The sequence below is a fragment of the Sebastes fasciatus genome, chromosome 1 (genome assembly GCF_043250625.1).
Source record: "Sebastes fasciatus isolate fSebFas1 chromosome 1, fSebFas1.pri, whole genome shotgun sequence".
Taxonomy (NCBI): domain Eukaryota; kingdom Metazoa; phylum Chordata; class Actinopteri; order Perciformes; family Sebastidae; genus Sebastes; species Sebastes fasciatus.
The window spans coordinates 26407453-26433692 of NC_133795.1; the positions used below are offsets into that span (position 1 = coordinate 26407453).

General features: G+C 39.6%; 1 protein-coding gene across 2 annotated transcripts in view; it reads left to right on the forward strand.

The window, feature by feature from the left end:
* The window catches only part of LOC141770615 (metabotropic glutamate receptor 4-like), a 197112-nt gene that overhangs the window by 10180 nt on the left and 160692 nt on the right, over positions 1-26240 (forward strand). Inside the window, exon 1 of one of the 2 annotated variants that reach the window (XM_074640332.1) lies at positions 19666-19918. The exons of the other annotated variant lie outside the window; for it this stretch is intronic. The gene's annotated coding sequence lies outside the window, so the exon portion shown is untranslated. Of the gene's footprint in view, positions 1-19665; positions 19919-26240 lie in introns of those variants that run through there. 2 annotated transcript variants of the gene reach the window in all.

Here is a 26240-nt window from a genome sequence, read left to right on the forward strand (position 1 = left end):
TTCTAGTGAGAATAACACCCCCAAAGATTGGTGTCGAAGGGACCCGGTGCGCGCACAGATGCCAGGACGCCTATCGTGCAGTAAAATATCTTCCTGAATGTGTTCCTGTATAATGGGCACAAGTCTGAATTATGCATTCCACTTTTTTAAAGCTCTACTTGAAACTATCCATTCAACCCACTTAAGGTGGCATGCCTGTTGAGTGGTTTTCAGGTCATGTAGCTACGGCAGTTTATAATGAAGCCTTGCAGATGCACTACTTTTAACCGCTCTGTTGCTTCACTCCCAATTGGGCCAGCGTGAAAAAAAAAGTCTGCATTTTTAACGGCCATAGATGCAGGTTTTACGTTGGTTTCTACAATGACTCCCTCTGTTGCAGGCGAGATTTCTACACAGCCACCACTTATCAGCGCAGGTGTTGATAAAGGGGCTGTAATTATTGGCTCAGACATCAGCATTACAAATGGATGCCTGGGCCTGCGGACAGCTCCGGTTCTCACACTCTGCCGGCTGGGAGGAAGGTGTTTGATTCAAAAAAATGGCTCTGCTCAGAAATAGATTGCTGGGCTCGCCGTGATGAGATTAGTGTGGCGCAGCCAGGTTCCCGGAGAATCGACAGGACATGAAGAAAGCTTTATGGCTGCTATATGGCTGATGTGCCCTAGAATTAGCATCTATGGGCACCAAAGTGGAGTCTGAATCCTCTGATGTCCTGCGGTGATTCATTTAACTTTGCAACGGCTGATTAAACTGTCTCTGCCTTCTTTTTAACAAAGCATGACAGGAAGACAGTTTGACAGTGGGACCTGTTTTATTTTGAATCTGCGGTGCACCGTCTACAGCCACTAGTGACACTGGCCTATTAAAGTGAAACTTGCAATCACTGGTGCAGATGCACATGCAGACACACAAAAGCGAACTGGCATAACTCAATTTATGTGATAATCTCCCTCAACTCGTTCAATATTTCAAATTGTGGTTGCAAATGAATGTGTATAAATGTTTGCACACACATTCAATTAATGTTGACTTTATGGACGATAGAATTGAAGAAGGAAGGAAGGAAGGAAGGAAGAAAGGAAGGTAGAGAGAAGGCCAGGAACAAGGAGAGATGTATTTGTGCTAATTTGAGGTGTGCAATTTATTCCTGTAGTATCATAGCAGATAAAAAAGTAGCTCGAGCAGACTTATCAGCGTTCACACAGGTGAATGTTTACTGAATCTCTGTGCTATTTCTTTAATCCCCCACATTAACAGGGGCTGCCTAAAATGAAATCAAAAACCTATATCTCCTCTGACCAACTGCTGCGCATGCACACATAAAAGGCAGAATGTGATTTAAGTTCTGTGAATATCTGTCTCAACCACATCCGCCTACACACTGAGCACAAAAGCATATGCACATGGCGTTGAAAGGCACATACACACGCACAGGAAATGATACATGCTCAGGAATATAGGCACTTATTACAGCGTTCTACACATATGACGCATTACACACATCCACAAACATGCAAATCACAAATGCACGCACAGCTAGGGGGGCGGATGCAAAAGAGAGCGAGTCCATGAGCTGTATGAGAGCTCTTCTGAGATCCCTCTAGCCCACCGTGGGTGTTTTGTCTTTCCCGCGAGGGATGCTCGTTGTTTTGCGGAGGCAGGTTCAGCTCCAGGATTAATGAAAAGCTCCATCTTAGTCATGAAAAGAGCATTTTCACAATCTATTTAACATCATGCATACCAAAGGCTCACATTAGGCACTGTTGACTTATGCTCGCCTACAGCAGTGTTTTCTGATGCATTCATTGCCACTGCTGTGATCTTCTGTGGGTAGGCTGCCCCCCTCCAGCCGTGCCCATTGAGTCTCTTGCATTTCTCATGTTCACTGTCAGAAAACTCATTCTTCAGCGTGCGATGAAATATGGCACGCAACTGGAAGTCTGAGGGAGTTATTGAAGAAATGAGAGTAATAAAGCTTCCCGGGACTTTAGTGTTCTTTTTTGGATAATATCTTTTATTATTTCCCCCCGTCTGGCGGATGGATGATTGTCCACAGAAACAGAGGATTCGATGGCACAGAGCATGGTATTAGCCAATTTAGTCAAACCTTTATAGGTCAAACGAGGCACTCTGTGAGCGTGCTGTGAGTAGTGCCAGATCATAGGATTGTAATGCAGGATGTCTCTATATTTCAGTGGCCAGGATGACCCGACAAAGACTAAAGTGGTGTAATAGGCAGTGGAAAAGCTCGCAGAAGTGCATTCCATGAGTGCTGGATGTTATTTCAGCGGTTGCTTCTGGTGAATTATTTAGCGCGAATGGCTGTAATTACACAGTGAGTACAGTGAGGGGCGTTTAGCTTGTGGCATGTCTAGATCGTCGCAGGGATCACAGGACGACGTGATGAACTCTAAGGCCTTCCAGGAACCGCCGCGCATGCTCCCGCTTGCCTCTTCCCCATCGCCCTCCTTCCCTTTAGCTCTGTCAGCGAGTTCTCTCCTATGAGTGGCTGGCGTCAGGCCGGGCCTCTCAGAGCTTTTAAAAGGCTGTTAAAGGTCCTTGTGAGACACGGCCCCTATCCCTCCGCCGCCACCCACACCATCCACCCAGTCCGCCCACAAAGCCCTCTAAGCAATCACAGCTTCTCAGGATGTCAGCTAGCATTACTGTAACCCCCCTTACGCCTGCGATCAGGGCTCAGCCATGCAAGGGGAACTGGGGCAAAGCGAAGGCATTCGCTCGTGGCAGCCATGGGAGAGACCGGTCAGTGCCGCCGCACTGACCTTTGAGGGCCTTTCGAGGATCGCGATGTGATGGCGTGGGCGATGAATGATGGTGAAAGTAATGCTCTGATTCATTTTTGTTGGTGTAAACACAGAATGACTAGCACAGCAGAACAAGATGCGGCTAAGGACTCAAATAAGACACAAATGTCATCCAACTTACTTTATTTAAGGGGAAGACAACTGGAGGGCCCATTATGAGGCCCCGCTCTCTCCTGTCCTGTCCAAGTTGGTTCGTCTGTCAAGGTGAAATGACAGGACTGCAAATTCTGCCTGACAGCCAGTGCTCCCCTCAGGGAGACTAAGTGGCGTCAACTTGTCGTAGTCACACACTGTTGCTGACAAGGTGATGATGAACACCTTTCATTAAAAGGCAGAAGCTGGGCTTTTCCTCTGAGAGAGCATGTTCCGGTCTTAATGTCAAAGGGAAAGCACCGGGGCTGGAACACGAAGCCTTGGGGCCCAAACTCTATATGATTTTATATGCTAAGACCTCCTGTATGTCACCACGATGCACACTCAAAAATTCATAGGACCCACAATCAGAGGCACAGGAAGAGGTGCACTCCTGCTCGGATTGCGGCCCTATCATGAAAAATGTTTGAATCTTCCTCCACAAGCTGTCAACATTGCAGATGCTGCAGTAAACATATGATATATGGATTCACGCTGCTTAAAGCTACATTTGGCAAGTGATGGCGGCTCCAAATGGCAGTGGCAGGTAACTATTTCACCAATTTAAAGTTCACTACCAAGAAATCATGGCTTGAGAAGTCATTACACTGCACACGGGCAATGCCGGCCAGTGTGTGATTGCTTTATAGGGACAGGAAAGGCAAGAAAGAAACATTGCTGAGTCCAGTTTTCTCTGGTCAGAGCAGAGCTTGCTACTGATCAGGACGCATCTATAACTCAAATTTTGATTCGTCACTTCTGTGTGCACCCAACACCAGAATTTAATCTGGGTAAACAGGGTTGATCAATGTGGTCTCAGTTACATTGGATGGGGCGTTGGCCCGCAGCCTGATTTTGACTGATCCAACAAATGTGTTTTTAAATGAAAACCCTGCCTGATGTAGCTTCAAATGCAATACACTGTAGAGTCCCTATTAAATTTGGAATAAATCCTGCATACTGTAGCTGAAATTATTGACTGTTTTTTGGCATCACACTATCACACTGCTGAGAATTGTTGACAGATGTTCAGTATCTGTTAGGGAGTTAAAGAGTCAAACTGTGTGGTATAAAAGCAAAATCCCCTGCCAGAATTTCTCCTCATCACAGGCAAAAAAAAAGATGATGAACCACCTGCGAGAAATGTTCCATCATGAGTCCAAAACACACAACATTAACTATAATAATTATGATAATAATACCGGTCCTGATACTTCTACTAATAGAAAAACCACCATAAACACAATTACAGCGCTGTATGATCAAAAAGATCGAAACCTACATCTTCATTGATTATTCAGTTAAACAAAAAGGGAAGATGAGTACAGTGGATCCATTAAGGTCCACTGACAGAATGTAAATTATGATATTAGGAGCAATAAAGTAGCTCGGATCTCTCAGCAAACACTAGTGTCTGAAGTACCCTGGCTGCCAGCGTATGGCTTCAAATGAGACACAGCTCCCACACCTATAATCTATCCACAAATCATTACTGGCCTAATGAGCAACATCAAACCCTGACATTACGACAAGTTACTACCATCTCCATGACAACTGGGATCGCAGAAAAAGAGCGATCTGTCACTGGCACTTCCTTTTCATTTGCCTGCTGCGGGTTTCATACCCTGAAACTTTATATCATAAATCTTTGGCGCTTCAGACATTGGAGTTTGTTCTGTTTCAGCTGTGCCATCGCTGACGCCAAATGCAGGATGATGCGTTATCCCTTTTTAACATTAGAGGATTATATATCTACAGTCGCTATCGCAGTGACCACACAGTGTTCGATTACATTGATTTCTTTCCTCTTCCTTTGTTATCCTGCTGAGTACTTTGTAAGCAGGGAAGGTGCACTGTGTAAGAGAAGGCGAGTGGAAGAAAACAACTGGTTTATATAATTTTATTATCAGATAATTTAAAAACGCAAAAAAAAAAGCTATGAATAGAATTTGAAATGACCACATTTGCATATTGCTGTTATTTTAGTGGAAACCTTGAAATCCCAAGTGGAAGGACAGGTTTTTCTCTGTGGTTTTAGAAAAATTCTACCCTTTCAAAATAAATTCAAAAATACATGGTTGTCAAATAAAAAACAAGACATCTTTGCTTCCCTTTTCATGGCACCCTGGTAGTCCGGGTGGAGATAAAACTCTGTGTTGCCAAAAAACAAGGGTTCTCTTTTTGTGATGAAGATCTTTATATCCTCAGTTGAATGTCTAAGATTTGGGGTTGTCATGTTCCTTTGTGGTGTTAACATCCTGCAGCCCCTCGAGACTGTGAAAGTGATTGGACAGATGAAAAAACAGAAAAGCTGTACGGTTTTCATGTATCTTTGACAACATTTATCACTCACAGCAGTTATTCCATTTGGTTGTTTTGATGGCACATCAGTTTCAGGGCCACAGATCCTGTTTACGTGCATATGGAAAATGCAATGGTAATGTGATTACGGCAGTAATGTAAGCAAGGTGGGGCTCGTGTTCATTGTGCTGCAACTGTTCACATGATGATGCTCTTAGCGAGAGAAAGCAGTGCTGCAGGATCATATGTTGAGTGTTCAGCTATTAAGACATCTTATAGTCTTGATGGAAGATTGAGTAATGTTCTCTTATGACATGCAAACATTATTATTGATATACAGTATATGGAATCATATGAACAGCTTAATTGCACTGTTGTTTTACTTGGACTGTTCGTAAGATTCCTTTTAGTATTAATATATATAAATAGTTTGATAGTATTTTTTGGTGCATTAGCTGCGTGGCTGTAAGGACAGGAATGTTGATCCAGACTGAAATATCTTAATTCATCTAGATTATAAAATGGATTGCCATGAAATACTGTACAGACATTAATGATCCCCAGAGGATGAATCCTGCTGACTTTGGTGATCCGTAGACTTATGGTCTCGCCATCAACAAGTCAAATTTGTCAATCAAATATCTCAACATATACTAGGTCAGGCTGTTCTCATACACTGTAGGAAGCTATACCTATAAAAAGTAATGCACTGTAATTATATCCCACAAAATCAATTTGTATGTAATCCACTTAATCCAAACGGCATGTAGGGTGGGTCAAAACACATTGGACTTTCGACCAGGAGCCCGCTGTTCGTACCCAGTATGAAACCAGAAGTCACTGTTGATTTGTTTGTCACGTAACTTCCGTACTTACGCCACTTCCATTGTTATTTTATCCCAAACCACAATCTTTTCTTAAACTTAAGTATTTTTGTTGCCTAAACTTAACCACTTGTTTCCTGTTAAGACGTAAGTTTACTTCGAAAAACACTGTATGCGTGTAACGAGCAGAAATTGACACGTGTTGCTGGACATTTGTAGGAAAACGCACAAAAAAAATCAGGAATAACTTATCGGAAGATATCATACGAAATGTTGTGTGGGTTTATGTCGACTACCAGACAAGAATCCTAATGACGAGGTTCACATTTGCGATTATGAGTGAAATATCTTAACTTGAATACCACAAAATTTGACATTTTGACATTCAAGTTCGAATCAGGATGAATAATAATCTAAATTGTCCAATACTTTGGTTTATGACCGATTGTCTGCAAAACTAATGACATCCCCATCAGCCTTAGCTGTACTTTGTGTTCAGTGCTAATTAGCAAATATCAGCGTGCTAAGACGCTAAACTAAGATGATGATCATGGTAGACATAATACCTGCTAAACATCAGCATGTTAACATGTGAGCATGTTAGCTGCTAACTGCAGAGACAAAGTACAACCTCATTGAGCTGCTAGCATGGCTGCACACGCTGAGCCTTGTTTTATTTATAAAATATACCATTTATTATACAGTATTTCTATAGCAGCAGTGTAGGAAGGCTACACAGTCCTGCCACATTATTTAGTGAGCTGTGTCTCTAGTGAAGCAGAACTTTCTGTTACTATGGTATAGTAGCTAAGAACTGGAGGACTGTATGTGTTGTGCGAGCTTTGTCAAAGTTTCTCTATGGACCGTTTCAATGGAACTGCATTACTAGGCAACAGCTTGGGTCCATGTTTACTTCCTGTCAGCTTCATGTAGGCTGTGTATGTAAATCACATACTATGCACTACATACCCAATATGTGTACTATCGTTCAACATACTTTTGTGTGAATAAACAGTAGTATGTATCTTTTTGGACGCACAGAGCAGTAATTTATGTCGTCACTGCCTGAGAGCTTCCTTGGCAGTTGGAGGCGTGTAACCATGGTAACTCGTACCAACCTCATGTGACCAAAACAGCGGTTTGTGAGAATCAAAGTCTGAACTAATTATAAAGAAATATATATCACGCCTAGCAAAGTGAAATCGTATCGATACAGAGCTGTCCGTCAACATCTGTTATGGATGTTGTCGTCACTACCGCATTGCATTGTGGGATATTTATGCTGCCATAGTGTCCAGCATTTCACTGGGACTAGTATGCAATTTGCGTACCATTTGTTTCATACTAAGGTTTCGAACACACTAAAAATTTCACATGCTATTTTAGTGTACTAAATAGCATGTTAGTATGTCATTTCGGACGCAGCCATACACTTCAACAGGAAATAAACTGGGACACATTTGGAATGTTTAACGTTTACAACTGTGAAATGGTCTATAAGTAGTTTACAGCAATTCATATCTGGCTTTATGAAATCAGGGCCAGTCATTCAAAACAAAATTGTAAAAAGTTTTATTTTCTATTAAAAAAACGGCATTGGTTTCAGAACTCTGTTACTACAGAAGTTATTCTGGATACATATTCTGATACTTAGTGTGACTCTGTTTGCATGTATTTAAACATTTACATAAATAATTTGCAATCACTCTCACTTTGTGCTGAACGACCATTTCAAGTTTTTACGGAACACAATACACCTGTTCATGAATTCATGCATATCTCATCAGCCACACTTGGTTGCATAAGAAGAACTTTTCATACTCACAAGCATTATTGTTTTGCATGAGGATGCGGGGCTCGAGTTGGTGTGCCTGTCTAGTTAAATGCTTACGCTCATCACAGCAAATTGGATGGCAGTTTAATAAGTGCCGCTAACTTTTTAAAAAACGATTTCCAGACACAGTCATTTCCTTGTTTAGTTATTACTTCAGATACTGACAATATAGTGCCATCTTCCAAATGGGTTTCCGAGTAAATCTTTGTTAGACATAATGGGCTATGGATGGGAAAAAGAAAAGTAATCAGAATTTGGTTTCTAAGGTTGTGTCAGTTAATTAACACCTGATTAAGCGGTCAGTGGAGATGTCCACATGCTGCTGGGAGATGAGGCCGTAAGCACCATCAAAAGAATGCCCATTAACCAAAACTGTTTTAAGTAAAAGGATAAATTACTAGAAATGTTTCAGAGGGGCACTCTAAAGGCTGCACAAAGTCAAATCCACAATACTTTGGTAAAAAAAAATGAATAAATAAATGGAGAATTAATGCGTGCCCATTTAGTTATACACAAGAACACAAAGTAAGTCTTAATCACAAACACTGCCATGTTGTTGTTTTTTAAGAAGTGATTTTTGTACAGGAAATGAGTTGTTATATTTGCCTCTGGTAGAAAAAAAAATCTCATTAGCAGTCAAGCTGTGCACTCTATAAAATTGTCAGTGACATCCTTTTCCCCTGCCCCTGAAGACTTGTTATAGTGTTCAGGGCAACTTGTGAAGTCATGGCAGTGTAGACTGATGCTTGAAATGTGACATGAATGCAGACAGAGAGGCAGTATTATTTTCTGGAAGAGACATCTTTCTCCTCTAACAATGTCCCTTTCTTTTTCATTCAGATAATCTCATTTGAGATTGCATTGTTGTGCTGTCTTCCAAAGTGTCACATAGCAATTACGTTCTTGTAAAGACCTGTGATAGGCTGTGGAGTTCAGACAAGTGTGCATTATTCTCACTTGTAGGCTGATATGTTGGGAATTTCTGATTATTGGTTTTTCTTTGTCCCTGTGTCTTCTTCCAAAAGATGTAATGGAATTGTTTAATTTGGCCTCATGTTTGTCAGGATAGTCTCTACCGACAGCTACAACAGTATTACTCCATCTGAGCCTTTATGTAAATCTTTACCCGGGTTGAGGTCTGACAACTGGTTACATCTGGAACGAATTCTAACTTAAGGCCTCTAAGCATTTTGGGAAAATAGAAAATTGACAGAGAAATGCTATGAAGTCTTTGGTTATCAATGGTTATCGATCCAAAATGGTGATCCTTGATCACACTGTGAGAACGTGTTGTTGGCCAGTTTGGCGACCAAGGACAGGTGTCAGAAATGTATAGACCAAAGTGTCACAACATGACTGCTGCTATGACCACAATCTACTAACCAATCAATGGTACTATGACATGAATACGGTCATAGACATATACATGTAGGTAAAACATTGCCATTTATATATTAGGGCTGCCAATCTATTAAAATCTTTAATCGTAATTAATCGCATGATTGTCCATAGTTAATCGTAATTAATCGGAAATTAATCCCACATTTTTTATCTGTTCAAAATGTACCTTGATGGGAGATTTGTCAAGTATGTAATACTTTTATCAACATGGGAGTGGGCAAATATGCTTGTTTTATTGTATATATTTATATTGGAAATCAATTAACAACACTAAACAATGACAAATATTGTCCAGAAACCCTCACAGGTACTGCATTTAGCATAATCATGGCAAACTGAAGCCCAACAGGCAACAACAGCTGTCAGTGTGTCAGTGTGCTGACTTGACTATGACTTGCCCCAAACTGCATGTGCTTATCATAAAGTGGATTCCTTATGTTTTCTGATTTATATGATGCCAGTATCTTCACTGTTGTTTTAAAACTGAGCCCGCTACAGCCTAAAAAATCGTAAGTTGCCTTAATGCATTAAAGAAATGAGTGGCATTGAATGATTTGCGTTAACAGGTTATTATTGTGTTAACTTTGACAGCCCTAGTATTTATCTATTGTAAATGCATTTTTTTAAATTGCTAGAAAAAACAGTGCCAGTGACAATTCACCAGAATTCATAGCACGATCTGACAAGACTCAAAACTGATATTGTACAGTCTGACACAAGATTTTATCAGACACATCTTGAACATTGTGACATGCAAATATTCTGTAAAATCGTTGTTATTGCACAGTCCAGGGGTCTTTAGCAAAGATGACTCAAGCAACACCATCCTCTTATCACCTGTCCCTACAGAACCAATAATGTCACAGGCTTACATTAATGGTTTGCACTAAATGCCTGTGTGGGTTCTCTCACAATCCATTTTTACTGAGGCTGAATTGAGTGTGTTGCTGTCACATTTCACCGGAAAATGTCTGTAATTGTCAAGCACTGTCAAAGACTTAGAAACTGTTGCCAGTTACCATTTTGCTGCGCGTGTGGTGACTAAAGCTGGTGAACAGAAGGCTTTCCAGCCTACATACACTGACCATGCATTACATGGTGAGTGCCCATGCCCACCTGCAGTGCTGGAAGAAGACCCTGCGCTGCCAACATCTGCTGCAGGTCTCACAGGACCTGTGGGCTGTCGACCGCTAATCTGCCCTTCTGAGTGTGTTTGTCTTTGGTTTCACACAAGTGTTTGAAGGATAATTAGAGCTTTGTTCTTGAAAAGCACACAAATAAAATCAACATTCATTTTCTCAATGCAAACAAGTCAAGTCAATTTTATTTGTACAGCCCAGAATCACAAATCACCAAAAAAAGTTTTATTTTATTTTACTAGACCAAGAATTCATCCTGTTGGTGTCTGAAAGGTACATTATTAGGTTAAGGAACAGGTGTTCACACTCATGAGCTGGCAGTATAATTCAATCAATTATGCATAAAAAAGATTTCCCACATGCATGATGAATTGAAGTCTCTCTCTCTATAGATCCAGCGCCTGCTGCTGCAACAAAAAAGGCTCCAGCCTACACAAAAAAACATAAACATTTTCACACATTTAGTCAGTATGCAGGTTAAAAAGATTCGACTGATTGCAAAGGCCTTAAGCACTAGTCAGTAGGTGGTCTGCTGGGGATGATGGTACCTCTTTGCATGAAAAGGTCAGCCAGATTATTAAAATTCAGAACATCATCGGAGACGTCAACATACATGATTAATTGACTAACTGATTCAGATATTAGATAAACATCAACATTAACATTCATTTGAAGTACGTTTCATGCCACCAGAATGCACGGTCAAAGTCAAAGGATGGGTTATAATAAATTAAAAATCCTGACTGCAATTAAACTGACCCTTCAAAGAAACTATTTTATGCTAATGTAAGTATGTTTGCAGAAAAGCTGGCTAAATAAACAACCTGTTCTTTTTTTTTTTGTATTCCTTTTTTTCCTCCAAACATAGCATAACAAACATAATAAAACATAACACCAGTGCCATAATACAAAAACAAAATGATATCTTACAATTAACATTTAATATGTACATACATAAATACACACATACACATCGCCTCCCTCTCCCACACAGAGACAGGACCAGCCTTCTTCCTACCCCTAGAGGTAAAGTTACAGAAAAAATAACATAGAAATATTTTTTTAAATAATTTAATTAGTTAGTTAGAATTAAAAGTAATACGTACTACAGTAGTATAGTGCATGGTGGTAAGATAGAAACCTTAAATAAATAAAAAAATAAATAAATTACTTAAATATATGTAGAAAAAAAGAAAGAAAAGAAAACAGCGCGTAGAAAATAATAATTAATAATTAAGTAAATAACCTAGAAAGGTTAAGAAGATTCTATATAAGTGATCCATGGATCCCATATCCCATAGAAAAGCTTCCGTTAGCTAGCTAGCAGCATGTGCGCTCGCTCGTGGCTACGCTGTTCAGACGAGACTCTAACACAAACTACACGGAAGCACCAAAACGCAAAGTTATATCGAGTGAAGCCCGTCGGAGTGTTGGCGGCGGTCGGAGGACGCGGGGGAGACTGAAGCTTTGGTCTCCAGGACCGGATTCTCTGCTCCTCTGCTCCTCTGCCTGCCTGCCTTCACTCAGCTCGCTCCACCTCACGTGCATGCGCGTTCACTCCACACTGCAGAAGAGTTAGTTTAGCTCTGAGAATATCTAGTGAATGTACAGTGGACGTTTGTGCAGAAATAACTGCTGCAGCTCCTCCAGACCAACAGAGGTTTTCCGTGTCTTTCGAAGTGACGGGGCTTTGCAGCGAGAAACGTTATCATCTCCGACCGGGTGCCGATGTCTCCCTCCCACCGCGCTCGGGAGGCGGAGGCAGGAAAAGCCAACACTAGGATCAGCAGTGATTCATGGAGAGACCTTCGTCTGGTCAGCTAACATTACTGCCAAGCAGGTGAAGTATAGAGTGACATTGTGGTGACGTGTGTCGCCTCACTGTTTTGAGCGATGCTCGTTCATGTCTATGTAGAGCGAGCACAAGCGCGATCCCGACGCTGACTTTCGTTGACTTAACAGCCACATGTGTTGCTATTTGCCTGCCAGGTTAGTTATTAGCTTCTTTAAGCTAGCAGGAAGCAACTGAGGGTTAAGTTAAAGTTTTTATGATATTCTACTTCCCCAAATCACTGTTGACTACAACTTGTATATGATGTGATGGGAGCCTTAACTAACTAACGTTACTCTGAAATTGGACCTGCAACGAGAAGTAACGATAACGTTACATTACATGAAGGGGAGGAAACAGGTGAAGAAGGGGAGGAAACCATGGTTTCATGGGAGGGAACAGGTGAACTTGGCCACTTGGCCAACATATCAATGGACTCTTGTATTTTAGAAGACATGAAACGGAAAAAAATACAAGATTATTCAACTATTTTCCGCCATGAATGACTTTTAAGTCTTCGCTTACAAATAGTAGGTGAGTAAAATGCACCTGTCAGCCATTTGTTGTTGTGATTTACTGACAGCGGAACAGCCCGCCGTGACTCCGTCTATTACCTGGACAGTGGTTAATGCTGTGGAGGCTATTATTGATAAATCGTGCCGTTTCTTTTGTTGTTTTGTTTGTGTTTGTGTCTGTGCAGTCAGCGTGCTGAAGTTGTCAGTAGTTAATGTGTACATACAGACCCAGGAAGCGTCTCCAAGGGGCTCCTTGGGCTGGATGAAACCACCTGTTTACAGATGGTCTAGTACTGTAGTTGCATCTTATATATTTTCATCCTGTGGGATATTAGCTTTGGTTTACTGTATGGGGAATACTGAATGTTATATAGGGATGGTGTGTAGGTCATGTATTTAATATATGCATTTAGGTCAAGGGTCTGCAACCTGCGGCTCTGGAGCCACATGCTGCTCTTCAGCTCCTCTCCAGTGGCTCCCTGTGGATTTATAAAAAATTAGTGGAAATGAATAACAGTTTTTTTGTTTACATTTTCATTTTTATTTATAATTGTTGTAGGTCTACGGTACGACGGAGTATTAGGGACACATTTAGGAAAAAAAATAAATCTGAGAATAAAGTCATAATATTATAAAGTAGTAATTTTACGTGTTATTTTCTTCTTTTCTCGTTGAGTTATGACTTTATTCTCGTAATATTATGACTTTATTCTGGAAATCTCAGATGTTTTTTCCCTCAATGTGACTCTAATACTCCGTAGTATATTTGCTCTTTGGCCCTCACTGCATTAGACTTATAAACTATATACTTAGACTATAAACTGTGTTACCTTCATCACAATGCTCAAATGTTTTGGGGCTCCAGACAGATTTTATTTTTATTTTTTTTGCCTGAAATGGCTCTTCTGATAGTAAAGTTTGCTGACCTCTGATTTAGGTGAATGTAAGCTTTTAAATCAGTTGTATTAATTCCAATACAAATCTGTACTACGATAAAAAATCTACAAGTATACTGTATTACAGGAGGGTGACATGTGAGTGAAGTGTATGATATTATTATGCACATTTTCTTTTTTTTGGCTTGAACATAAATCCAAATATAGTTTGAATATCATTCTGAATTATACAACTAACTGAATGTCATGTGGTTTTGTCCTTCTAGCAATGTAGCCTAATTCAAGTATTTCTTACAGTCAGTTTTAAGTAAAAGGGGGGTTTGGACACTGTTGGATGGATGATGTGAAGCTCTGTGGGACAGCCTCAGCAGGTTACAGCCCGCTGTATTAAAATTTCGGTTTGGGAATTTTCTCCACCATTCTGACATATTTTCCAACTATTTTGTGCTGTATTTCAGGAAAGATGTTTTAGTATGAGTCTGTCATCTTGTTGGTTGTTCCTTTTATATATATATATATATATATATATTTTAAGATTTGTTTGACATTTGGAATACGAAGAGCTGTTTTGTTTATTTTGTTCCTTGCTGTTGTCTCCCAAAGCTGACCCATGATCCTCTCTTATAATCCTCATACTTGCCAATCTTTAGACCTTAGAAATAGGGAGCATTTCAAAACCAGAGTGGAGGGTGTGGGGGTCCTCCCCTAGAAAAATAATAGTTTCACAGACTTTGTTTCCTGCATTCTGGTGACTTTAAAAGAATGAAAACTTTAATGTTATTGTTAATTCTCAGGAAAGAAAATTTAATAATTTGCCCCTCTGGTGTGAACTTCTGTGAATCTCTGGCATAAACTAATATTCATCACTTTTATTCATTTATTAATTTTTTGCCCCTGCTTGAGTATTTCTTTCTCCATTTCTTTCTCCATCTCTCACTCACTGAAGGTTAAGCAACAACAGCACCACTGCGCTCTGCAACACATTATTTCCAATGGTTTGCGCCACAATATGACAGCTTTTCGCTGCGTCGAGCAAAAAACAACTTGGGCGCTGCATGCTGTGATGTGTGGCAAGCACAGCTCAAATGCGTTGTGTTGGTCGCGAGCGTATATATACGTCTATGGTCGCCAACAGCTCTCTTCCGCCGGGAAACAACATTTTGAGTTTCTGTATTGTCGTCCGAGTGGAAACAGTAGGGCTTATATACGCTGTACAGTGCTACAAACAGGTTGAGATAAAGAAAAGGAAAAAAGGTGTGAAAAATGATAATCCTTGGTTGTAGGCCTAGTGTGTTCCCAAATAAGTAATAGGTTGAGATACTTGAATTTTCACACAATCGGGCCATTCTGTATCTTTCTCTCTGATATACTGGAATAGAAAAGTTCTTTACTCTGGATGGGGTGGAGATAATTGTACACAGAAGGGAGGCCCTCTGGTTCGCAGTCCCTGGGTTTTACGCATTTTGTATCAGCTGCAGGAGATTAAATGTGTATGTAGGCTATAGATTTGTGAAGGTGATGGCTCTGCTATAGAAAACTTCACTCTGTCAAGTATTTTTTCCCTTTCCCCAACAATTTATGTAAAATGTTCTGATAAGAGACTTGATGGGATTCAGATTCAATAAGCAGATTTAAGGTCAGATTGAGTCTCAAACCTCAATTGTAGCTTTCAGACTCAGGCACTTGCAGCTGTTTGTGCGACTGTACACAGCGTTGTTCCCATTTATCTTGGGGAAATCTAACAAACACAGACTATACTTCCAAACCACTCATTCTTGCTGATATGCCCTAGTTTTCCATATGTTGCAGCTTCAAGAGATTCTGTTGGAAATAGGTCTCTCAGGGGCACAGGTTTGATAAGACATAAATTCCTTAATCCTGACAGGCAGGCAGGTCTAGCTCAACAGATACAGTAAATCAATCAATGTGTCTGAGAAGTAGCAGCTTTCTGTATCGACTGTGACCCCCCCCACCTCCCTCTTACACAGACACTTTTCTAGGACACACTTGACAGTGATGGCTTGTGATATAGTCTGTCTTCACATTCTAGCTCTGTACTTACTAAGGCTGACCTGAATGCTTCGAAGCTTCGACCCTTTGCCCTGGTAATCAATCTCCAAATCAGTATTTGAATGCTTTGTTTTTTTTAGGTTAGGGCTATCAAAGTTAATGGTTTTAGGTTGTAGCGGGCTCAGTTTTAAAGCTAGTGAAGATACTGGCATCATATGAATCAGAAAACAGGAAGGAATCCATTGGTACCAGCCATGTCATACTAGCTTGTCAAGAAGGAGGCTAAATAACGCTCCACACTTAAGCTACATTTTGGCGAGGAAAAACTGCCATGGCCATTTTCAAAGGGGTCCCTTGACCTCTGACCTCAAGCTAATGTGAATGAAATGGGTTCTATGGGTACCCACGAGTCTCCCCTTTACTGACATGCCACTTTATGATAATCACATGCCGTTTGGGGCAAGTCATAGTCAAGTCAGCACACTGACACACTGACAGCTGTTGTTGTCTGTTGGGCTGCAGTTTGCCATGTTATGATTTGAGCATATTTTTTTTATACTAAATGCAGTACCTGTGAGGGTTTCTGAACAATATTTTTCATTGTTTTGTGTTGCAAATTGATTTCTAATAATTAATATATACATACATTTGCATAAAAAAGCACATTTGCCCACTTCGATGTTGTGCGATTAATTTGCGATCGCAAATGAAATATTTTAATCAATTGACAGCTCTATTTCATTTATGCATATATATAATCATCATGTATAAAATCCCCAAATAGCCTGTGTGGGTTACAATAATCATTATCATATTCAACATTAATTATTATCAGTTCATTTCAGATGGATTTCGCTGTTTGTAATGTGTAGAGGTGCGTGTGTGTACAGTAGTGCGGCAGCGGCAAGCTTCAAATACCTTCAAATATTTCTCACTCAAGCTTTGAAGCCCAAACATGGTATTCAGGACAGCCCTATACATACTAAGCCATTATAGATTGTATTCTACAAAACAAGGTTGAAAAAAAGTGTATTTGACCCACAAGATGAAGTATGCTAGGCATCATTACCAAACGCCGCTTAGAGTCAACAGGAGGCTGGAGATGGTTCACCCCCTGCCATCTTTTCACTGGTACATTAACCAGCTTCACAGAAAGGGAGCGAGGGAGAGAGAGCAGCCTTCAGTGCCAGAGGCTTTGAGACACCAGGACGTTTGGATATATTTTAACCTGTGGATTCAAAATTCAAGCCTGCCCTCTGAATCATATTCAATCCAGGCCCCAAGGTGTGCATGTGATGATGGGTACTAGGAAGGAATTGAAAGCTTTATAGGGAGGAAACCTGGTAGCTGCGATGAATACCAAGTAGAGTTTTTTTCCTCAAAAGGAGAGCTTAAACAAGAGTAGGAGCCTCAGTGAATAAAGGATAAAACTCTGTAAAGGCGAACGGTGGGAACTGAGGAATATGGGGGTGTGCATTTGATCATTGTAGCAAGATGTTAGTCATTGAATCAGTCAAGTCAGTGAACGGGAAGTCAACAATTTTTTAATATGCTCCTCTGACTTCCCCTCGTGGCATCTTCATCCTTTTTAAGCAGCATGCGATTTCTCCCTCCGCTCTTCCAGGAGGCAGGATAATTGAGTCTTGTTCTCACATTTCAGTCCATTTATCTCCTGCTAGATGCAGCTCAGTGATCTTAGCCTGCCATTAGCCTGCACAGAAAAGCATCCAGTGCAAGTAAACAAAAAATGTAAGGATGGCCCATTTCTTCCTCCCCCCACCATTCCTCAACCTTGTCTTCCAAATGACTTGCGGTGTGTTCAAAACAACGCATTACGTTCGCTGATTTTGAAGAATCACAGCTCTGGCCTTTTAGTTAATCAGCCTTGTTTGCATGTCCTGGAATTTCTGTATAGCCGGCACAGAAATGGAGCGGCTCTCTGGTGTAGATGTCATAAAGTTGATATTTCAAGAGATAAATTGCAAACCTGTTTCCTCAGGGTTCTCAGCTAAGGGAAATCAAACGGCCACAGTCAGCTATTGCATAATATCATATCTTAGCAAGATTTACCACACATCTCAGGGTTCTAAATAAATCACAGCTGTCAACTGCGTTTTGCTGTTTCTGTAATTAATGTGCCCCAGAGTTAAAATATTCAAGCTCCTCCTCGGCCCATCTTCGCTTTCTGTGTCCAATAGTGACAAAACACATCAGATGTCAAGGGAAAGAGATTGGGATCATTTCAATCATTTTCTTTTCAGTGAAAATGCTTTTCCCAGTAGACACCTCAGGCAGTGATGTGCAACATACATACATCATACTGGACATGATCCCATCAGGTTTTATTAACCTGTTTTATCACTCCATTTTTGAGGAATTCACATCAAGCCTCTTTGTGATTTCTTAGTTCTTTATTTGTATCCTCACACTGCGAAACGATTAGTTGATTAATGGATTAATTAATGAATTGATCAATAGAAAATTAATCTGCATACATTTCCATTATCACTTATTAATCAAAAACTCCCAAAGGAAAACTTCTTAAACGTGTCGCTTTTCTTTACTTTTATATCATTGTAAATTTAATATCTTTTGTATTTTTGACTACTGATTGGACAAATACAGCAATATGAAGAGTCACCTGTAGGAGTGCAATGGAAACAAAACTCACGGTTCAAATCGCATCACAGTTTTGATTCACAGATCGGATCAGCAGAAAAAAAGGAGCAAATATAACTTTTAGAGATTCCCCGATGTTGTTTCTTTGCCACAGATACAGATAACCGATCGTCGATGAGCCATATCGGCCGATACAGATCGTTTTTGTTGTTGTTTTTAAATTTAAATATTGTTTTTAAATTTAAATGTTATCCTTTTACTTTGTTAAAGTCATCTATAGTGGTTATTTGCATAAAAACACACATTCAAATGATAAGGAAATAAAAGATTGTATATTTATTGATAACACTTTTTGGCATTAGTAGTTCTAATGATGTATTATAAGATGCTTAGAGCTATTGTTAGGAAGTTAAACAGGTCATAATTCCCTCTCTATTATCTATTTTATATTGCTGTGAAAACATCGCCTTCAAACAACTGTAGTTATTCAAGGTTCTCGCCAAAAACTACATTTTACAAGATTACAATTGAAGACACCACGATAACGTTAGAATTTACCTTGGCCCTGTACTAATCTTTATGTAATGTAGCTTGAATGCACCATAATGTGACTCAATGGAAGCTCAGTATGTTAGCTGCTCCGGTGCTGAAACGTTACTAGCCCTCCTCCTGTCGATTTCAACACGGATTTGTTGTTTACAATGTAGCATCATGAGGGATCGGTGACTAGAAAGCATTAATGCCCATCGACAGTAAAACTTTTCGAACCATGGGGAGATCCGTACAGATCACGGATCAATTACGCTCCGTTACACCACTAGTCTGGAAAATTGTGATGAGCGTTTTCATGATTTTCCGACATTTTATATACAAAACAATTGAGAATTACCTAAAAAAAAAATCAACAAATTAATTGATAATGAAAAAAAAAATTAGTTGCATGCCTACACTCCTTCAAGGTGAAGTCTGATGTACAGAAAGTTGAGACATAAAACTAACAAAGACACAAATACCCAAATAATATTACACATCCAGGATTTATCAACAAAGCAAACAATTAGGACATCTCTTACACTGCAACAGTTGCCTACAACTTAAGTAGTAAAGTTATTGCAGTAACTAGACATAGACTAATTAGCTGTCCTCTGTATTGAATTTCAGTACTGATACAATCTGTAGGAGCCAAATATTAAGAAAGGAGTAGTTGAATTCCTTATTATAAGAGAAACATTATGTTGATAGTAATTGGTATTTTTGCCCCATGTGGCCAACCATGGCATTGAATTGTTTATAAATTTGGCACCAGTTGATGCCGTCATCCTGATTTAGTATCAGCTGTTGAGAGCGCAGCTGTTTAAGGACGTCAAGAGCCGAAATAGTTTTTTAACGGGCTTTAATATAGTTTTGTTCATTTCACTAAGACGAAGTTTAGGTTGATCGTTTTACTTTACTTTGGGTTGCCGCGGCATATCCTGTTTTGGGTTGTTTGGGTTGGTTTATATAGTTTAACACACACACGCACACACACACACACACACACAAAGGCTGCAAATCGATCATATGCATCCAATGACAGAAAGGACATCTAACCGTGAGTAAACCCATGAATGAGCTCAACTTTATTTAATAGATGCCTTGTTGACACGTTTTCTTGGCGAAAGAAATATGGCTTAGAATAGAAATAAGAAGGAAGCCATAATATTAGTTAAAAAACTTTCAAATGTGCGACGTAGTGGAACGAAAAAAGGAAAGACATCGGGATGGAAGGAGTGTGAGATCGATTTAAATTATAATTAAAAGTCAGAGGTGAGAGTGTGCGGAGGAGTGTACTGTATACATTTTCCAAAATTGATACTGATATACTGATTATTACTGCAAGAGAAACGCTTATTCTTGCTGATTTCCCTCAGGATTGTAAAGATGATCTTTCTAAGTAAAAGATGAATGATGAATTACTGTGGAAATTGATTGTGATTAGTTGTAACCTAGCTCTTCAGCAGCATTTATACCTGTCTCATTTGTGTAGAAAATGCTAAAAAAGGTTTTCTAGAATATAAACGTGGGCACATTGAACAAATAAGAGTCGCAATTTGAGCAAACTAAAACACGTGGTTGATGTGACAATTGTGTTGAAAGCTTTAGCTGTAATTTTCTGTAATTTGGTTCACTCCATTACGGTAGGCTATAGACTTCAGCTTGATCTGCTTTGAGAGGTAGTTTGACAACTGTTTACTCTGACAGTCAGTTATTATTGTGAAGTATTCAGAAATGGTGGGGAACACTGCTCAGCTGCAGGCTTGGCTGAGCTGCTGCAGTTGAAACATAAGCGAGAAGAAACCCCACATTCAGGCTGCAGAGATCTGATGAGTGGAGGCTTCTTTCTGTTTTGAAGTCTGACACAAACTGATATCAAGGGTGCTCTTTGTCTCAAATCCATAGTGTGACAGCTGGCAATAAAGACTCTGTTCATCAAGACTTGTTCTGTGGTGATGCATGGAGGCGAATGAAGGCCTGAAGATTTACTCTGGCAAAATTATGCACAGTGATGGAAAAGTGTAATACTTCTTGATAAATTCCTATATCTTAAGAAAAATATATAGACCTAGAATGATTTGCATGATAATGATCCTTTCATTGATGACATATCATCTTCAGCATCATCATCATCTTAACTGGAATAATTTTATACCAGAAACAGTTTGACGGAAAATTAATCAACTATTTTGATAGTCGATTACTCATCTTCAGTCAGTTTTCGAGCAAAATTGTCAATCATCCTTGTTTCTCCAAAGCAAGAATTTGCTGCTTTTCTCTGTTATGCATCACTGACTACGTTGACATGCACCAAATATTACGTGACATGACAAATGAACATGAATATTCCACTAATATTCCTGTTTACATGCAGCTGTGGATACTCCTATTAATGTAAACGCCATGATGTACGTCATGCTTTCCTACATGCTTTCAACTAAAATCATCTGGTCCATTGAAGGAGCTCAGGGTCTCCTCTTCACCAGGGCCAGTGAATCTCACGTTGACGCCATTCCCTGCTGTGTTTGACAGTGGTCGAACATGTCGTTTATCATGTCAAAATATAGAAAAGTGAAATGGCAGGAGCCGCTTGTGCCATTTTGCTTCTTTGCGTCAATAATATGTTTTTTTTTTTTTATTAAAGTTTTCATTGTGCGAACACAGCCTCCCTCTTTCATTCCTTTAACTACCTTCTTGAAAAGGTTGACATTACGATATGATGCGCATATCCAAAAACCTGTTGATATCCAAGACTTTCATAATGTTTAAAAGTACATGTGTTTCTCTTTATCTTTTGGGCATGCATCTCTTCAAACTGTTGGTCAGTTGGTTTGTGTACAACACAAAGAGCTGGCCATAAACAGGTAATAGGCTGTGAGTTGCAAACTGCTGTAAAAACCTCAATTGAGACACATATTCCAAATGCGCTGTATACATGTCCAAAGAATGCTCCTAAAACCTGAATAATATCGGCATATCCTCTTAATCGGAAAATGCTCCATTCGAAATAAGACTTAATTCAAATATCCAAACGAAATTTGCTGTTTACATGACACAAATCAAATTTGGAATATTGTCATACTCACAATAATAGTGGAATATGAGTGTGCTTGTAAACGTAGTCATTGTAAACAGTATCTACCCAGTATTTAGGGTTTTGGAGTGTTGGGCGGAAAAAAAACACACTTGCAGACATCACCTTGGACTCACTGGGTAATATATAATGGTCATTTTCCACTGTTTTATGACATTTCATAGACAAGACGATTAATCTAATTATCGATAAAATAAACGGCAGATTAATCAATAATGAAAATAAAAGTTCATTGCAGCCCTAAATATTTAACTAGTTTTACCTGATAGATAACATAGATTGGTACAGGGATGCAGTATAATGCTGCACAATATGATGCTGAAAATGTCAAAGCAGCTTACAGCAACAAAACAATAACATCACTGTTAAAGCTAAACATTGAATGTTTCCTATTAGAACAATGTCAACATTTTTCAGACTGGGAATAGCAGCACTGACGTGCTGAAAAAGCATATCAGTGACAGATGGCAGGCTCAGTTTAGTGTATTGCATTAATTGTATTGCAGTCTTTCTGGTTTTGCTGCTCAAAAATATAAAGTATTACCCCCAGACCACTTACAAATGTGAGCAAAGAGCAGCATTAACAGTTCGATCCATTCTTATTGATGCATCCTTTTAAGGCTCATTTTAATAATTTTTTTCTTTCGCTAGAAAAATAGTGGCAGCCTCTTCTGAGCTCTCCAGTCCTTGTCTGCAGCTTAGCCCAGCTCTCTCCATTCGGTTTCCTCAGGGCAGCCTTCCTCTACCTTCCTATTGATCTGCTGTGCAGCATCAACATGCTGGAGTGTCAATTAGAGAGCCCCTCCTGACCATCTGTGAGAGGAGAGCTAAAGCACATCTCTAAAAGTTTCCTTGGCTGGCATCGCCATCCAGCAGCTGCTCAGGTCTCAGAAGATGAAGAGGGGAATAATCTGCAGAAAATAAATATACATTAATTTCATGTACCCTTGTTTGTATTTATAATGTTCTTTTTGCAGTACTGATAGGACTGTAAAATGCTTGGACCAGAGCTGTTAAATTTCCCACTAGAAGAGCTAAAAGAAAATATGAGGGAGTTTCAAGGCTGGTCTGCACAACGCGTTCTTCGTCTTCAAAGAGAGCACATCTTACATTTTTTTCAGGTGAAGTGCATGTGTAAGGGCAGGCAGGTTGAGGAGAGTGGAAGCAATGCATATTTCTCAGTGAAAAGAGATTCCGTTTGTAGCATTGTTGCTTTTCGCAACCCTAGTCTACTGTGTGTTTGCACATCTTTCTGGATCACATCTTCCTCAGTGACTTAGCAGTTTGTATTCTGTTAAAACACAAGTTGTCTCTAGACCTCATTCAAACATTTTGCGCATTGCAACACTTCCTAAATATCAAAATGGTCTGCACACTTGAAAACTAGTCTTGGTGACAGATGTGTAGGCGAAGCGAGACCAGACACGATGTAAAACAACACCCACACCGTGTCTTGTTGTGCACATTAAAAGTCTTTTTATTTGATGATATTTCAGTCGAGAATACTCATTAAGTTGCCAAAACAGACATCTCTAACGTGCAGAAAGTAAATAGAGTTTGTTTCGAATATATTATTGTAAACAGACAGTTTTTGCTCTTATCGGAATAAAGGTGTTACTGTAGATTCAGCTGCTGCTGCTGTAGCTGGCTAGGCCATGTGACAACACACTCTTATTTGCCTGAAGGTTATTGTATGGCCTTTTGAAAGGAATGCATATAGTCTATTCCGAAACTTGCTTTGGCACCTGAGGAAAGGTTGTTCTCATGATATGAATCTCCAGTAATTCCTGCAGCTGTCTTTGACATTTTGTAGCTGGTAAGCATTTTTGTTGTTTTTCTCAAATTTGTGTTGTACATGTTTACTGTGGTAATCCATTACGGGCTGATATGTAAATACCGTATAGTACACACACTTTGTCTTCTCATTCAGCGCCATGGTAACTTGTTTTCTTTTTGAGCACTGTGTTCATTGCAGCGCCTCAAAAGCAAACCAAAACTGAGATCGGTTTACAGTGTGTCAGGCTGGGACATTGGAATATGAGCCACAGAATCAAGTCTGAGTTACAGTACATTACAGCTGAGTTCTGGAAATAAGATATACAGTGAGACATTGACAGTGTGTAACTGGATTTCACTGTATGCTAATACTGCGCTTTCAATACATTCAGTTACTACACACGTCATGTTGAATAGAGCTCTGAAAGGCTTGACTAAAATGGGATTCATGGCTGCAGCCACCGATTATTTTATTAAATGAGTATTCTAAAAATGATTCCATCGATTAATCGGATAAAAAATACTTTTGCTTTATTATCAAAGAGCAATAGAGTGCTACAGGAATGAGTCCTAAAACCTGGAAATGAGTTAGCATTTCAGCACTTCGGTTCCCTCGTCTGGAAGTCTATGGGTATTGTGAATGGGCTTTTAGTTAGATGCCTGAAATAAGGTCTTTGGTTAACACAAGCTGAAGAGATTTTAACGTTTTGTTTTACGATATAAAATACATCAATAAATATCCAATTCCTGAATTTGAAACCTTGTAGGGCTTAAAAAAGGCTGTGGCTAACAAGTGGCTAAAAGAGACTACTAAACGTCATCACGCCGACTTGTCCATACTCTCGGGGTTGCGGCTGTAGTCGGTGTTACACGGTGGTTGGGCAGACTTCGATTACATTACTTGCCCACCACGTTGTTTTGCTTTTTTTATAGAAACAAAACCCATTTAATTCATTTTGGGGTATCAGCAATGTGTTATCAATAAATAATCGAAATACGGACGCTACAATCTGAAAGTGGAAATGTCTGCTCTGTACAGAGTCTCAGCTCAGAGTTAAAGGAGTCAGATTTCACTTTATAGTAAATACACAAAAGAGAAAAGAAGACGGGTCTCTTAAAATGAAAAACGAATTTGTTTCCTTTTTAGAAAAATCGACATTTGTATTGCTTAAATTGCATACAATAATATTATCATTTAAAAATAAACCCATTTAGTGTATTTAAGTGCCATATTACATTCTTGGTTTTAAATAAAACATTTCCTGAAATGCAAACATTTTCTGAAGGATTTATTCAGAGGATATCGCCAGCTGTCACCTTAAAGTACAGAGATCTTTAAGATTATAGAATGAATTATCTACATCCTGGTCAAAGAGGAAACACGTAGACAAGACAGGACAAGCTGATTAACACGATAATGCCGATATAATCTTGTGAGGAAGATGTTTTTCCTTCAGTTGCACTCGAGATACTCTTTCAGATTGGCTAGCTGTTTTTCAGTCTGAAGGAGACATATGAGCTGTCTCCCCACCAGCTCTTCTTTTGTACAAACATGAAGTTTGATGACATCTTTCTTGAAATCTGCAGTCTTGCAGAACTGTTTTTGAACCCTTCAATTTTTACAGCTGTATTTTTTAAAATTTTGCCTATGGTATGTTGGCAGCTTAACATCTTCAGCGTATGCTCTGATGTTAGATGTGCTGGTACATGGTTTGCATTTGGTTACGGGGGCTAAGGTGAGTTGGCTGACTTTCCAGTTGTCATCTGCTCTGCTGCAGTTAAAGTGAACCTGCAGTGAATCAAGTCTGAAAAATTACTTCTCACTCAGTAGGAGATAGTTGGGTGTATTCAAAGGACCTTGTCACTTCCAATATGCTCTCAATGAATCTCAGCCGTTGCCGATCCAAGGCTTCAACCCACTCCGCTGGAAAACCAATGTCTACGGCTCTATTCTGTTACTGGGTGCAGGGAGATTGTTCCTTCAGAGCCTATTTCAGCTTCAGGAATGAACAGAGTGTAGATATGTACATATATGATAGCTTGTAGAGGCGTATTTTGTGTCTATATGGCATGCATGTATTCTTTGTGTCAGAGGAAGAAAAAAAACAGAAGGGAGGGAATGATAGTGTCGGAGTGTGTGGATGTGCATGACAGGATGTAGCCTAGAAACTCAAAACCCAGCTTTAAATCTGCGTTACGCACCACACCAGCATGTTTACAACACTTCAATCTGTACAGAATCTGCACCTAACAGCAGTGAAGCAATAAACACCGAGCCACATCAACACAGATGCAGTTAGGTAGAGAGCTGAAACAATTAGTCCATTAATCACTTCGTTGATCCAATAAATAATCAGTAATCAGCTGTTTTGATAATCTATCAATTGTTTATGTCATTTCGATGGCTCCAGCTCAGCCACTTTTTCTAGTCTTAAAAGACCAGTGTGTAAAAATTAGGGGGATATAGTGGCAGAAATGGAATATAATATTAATAAGTATGTTTTCTTTA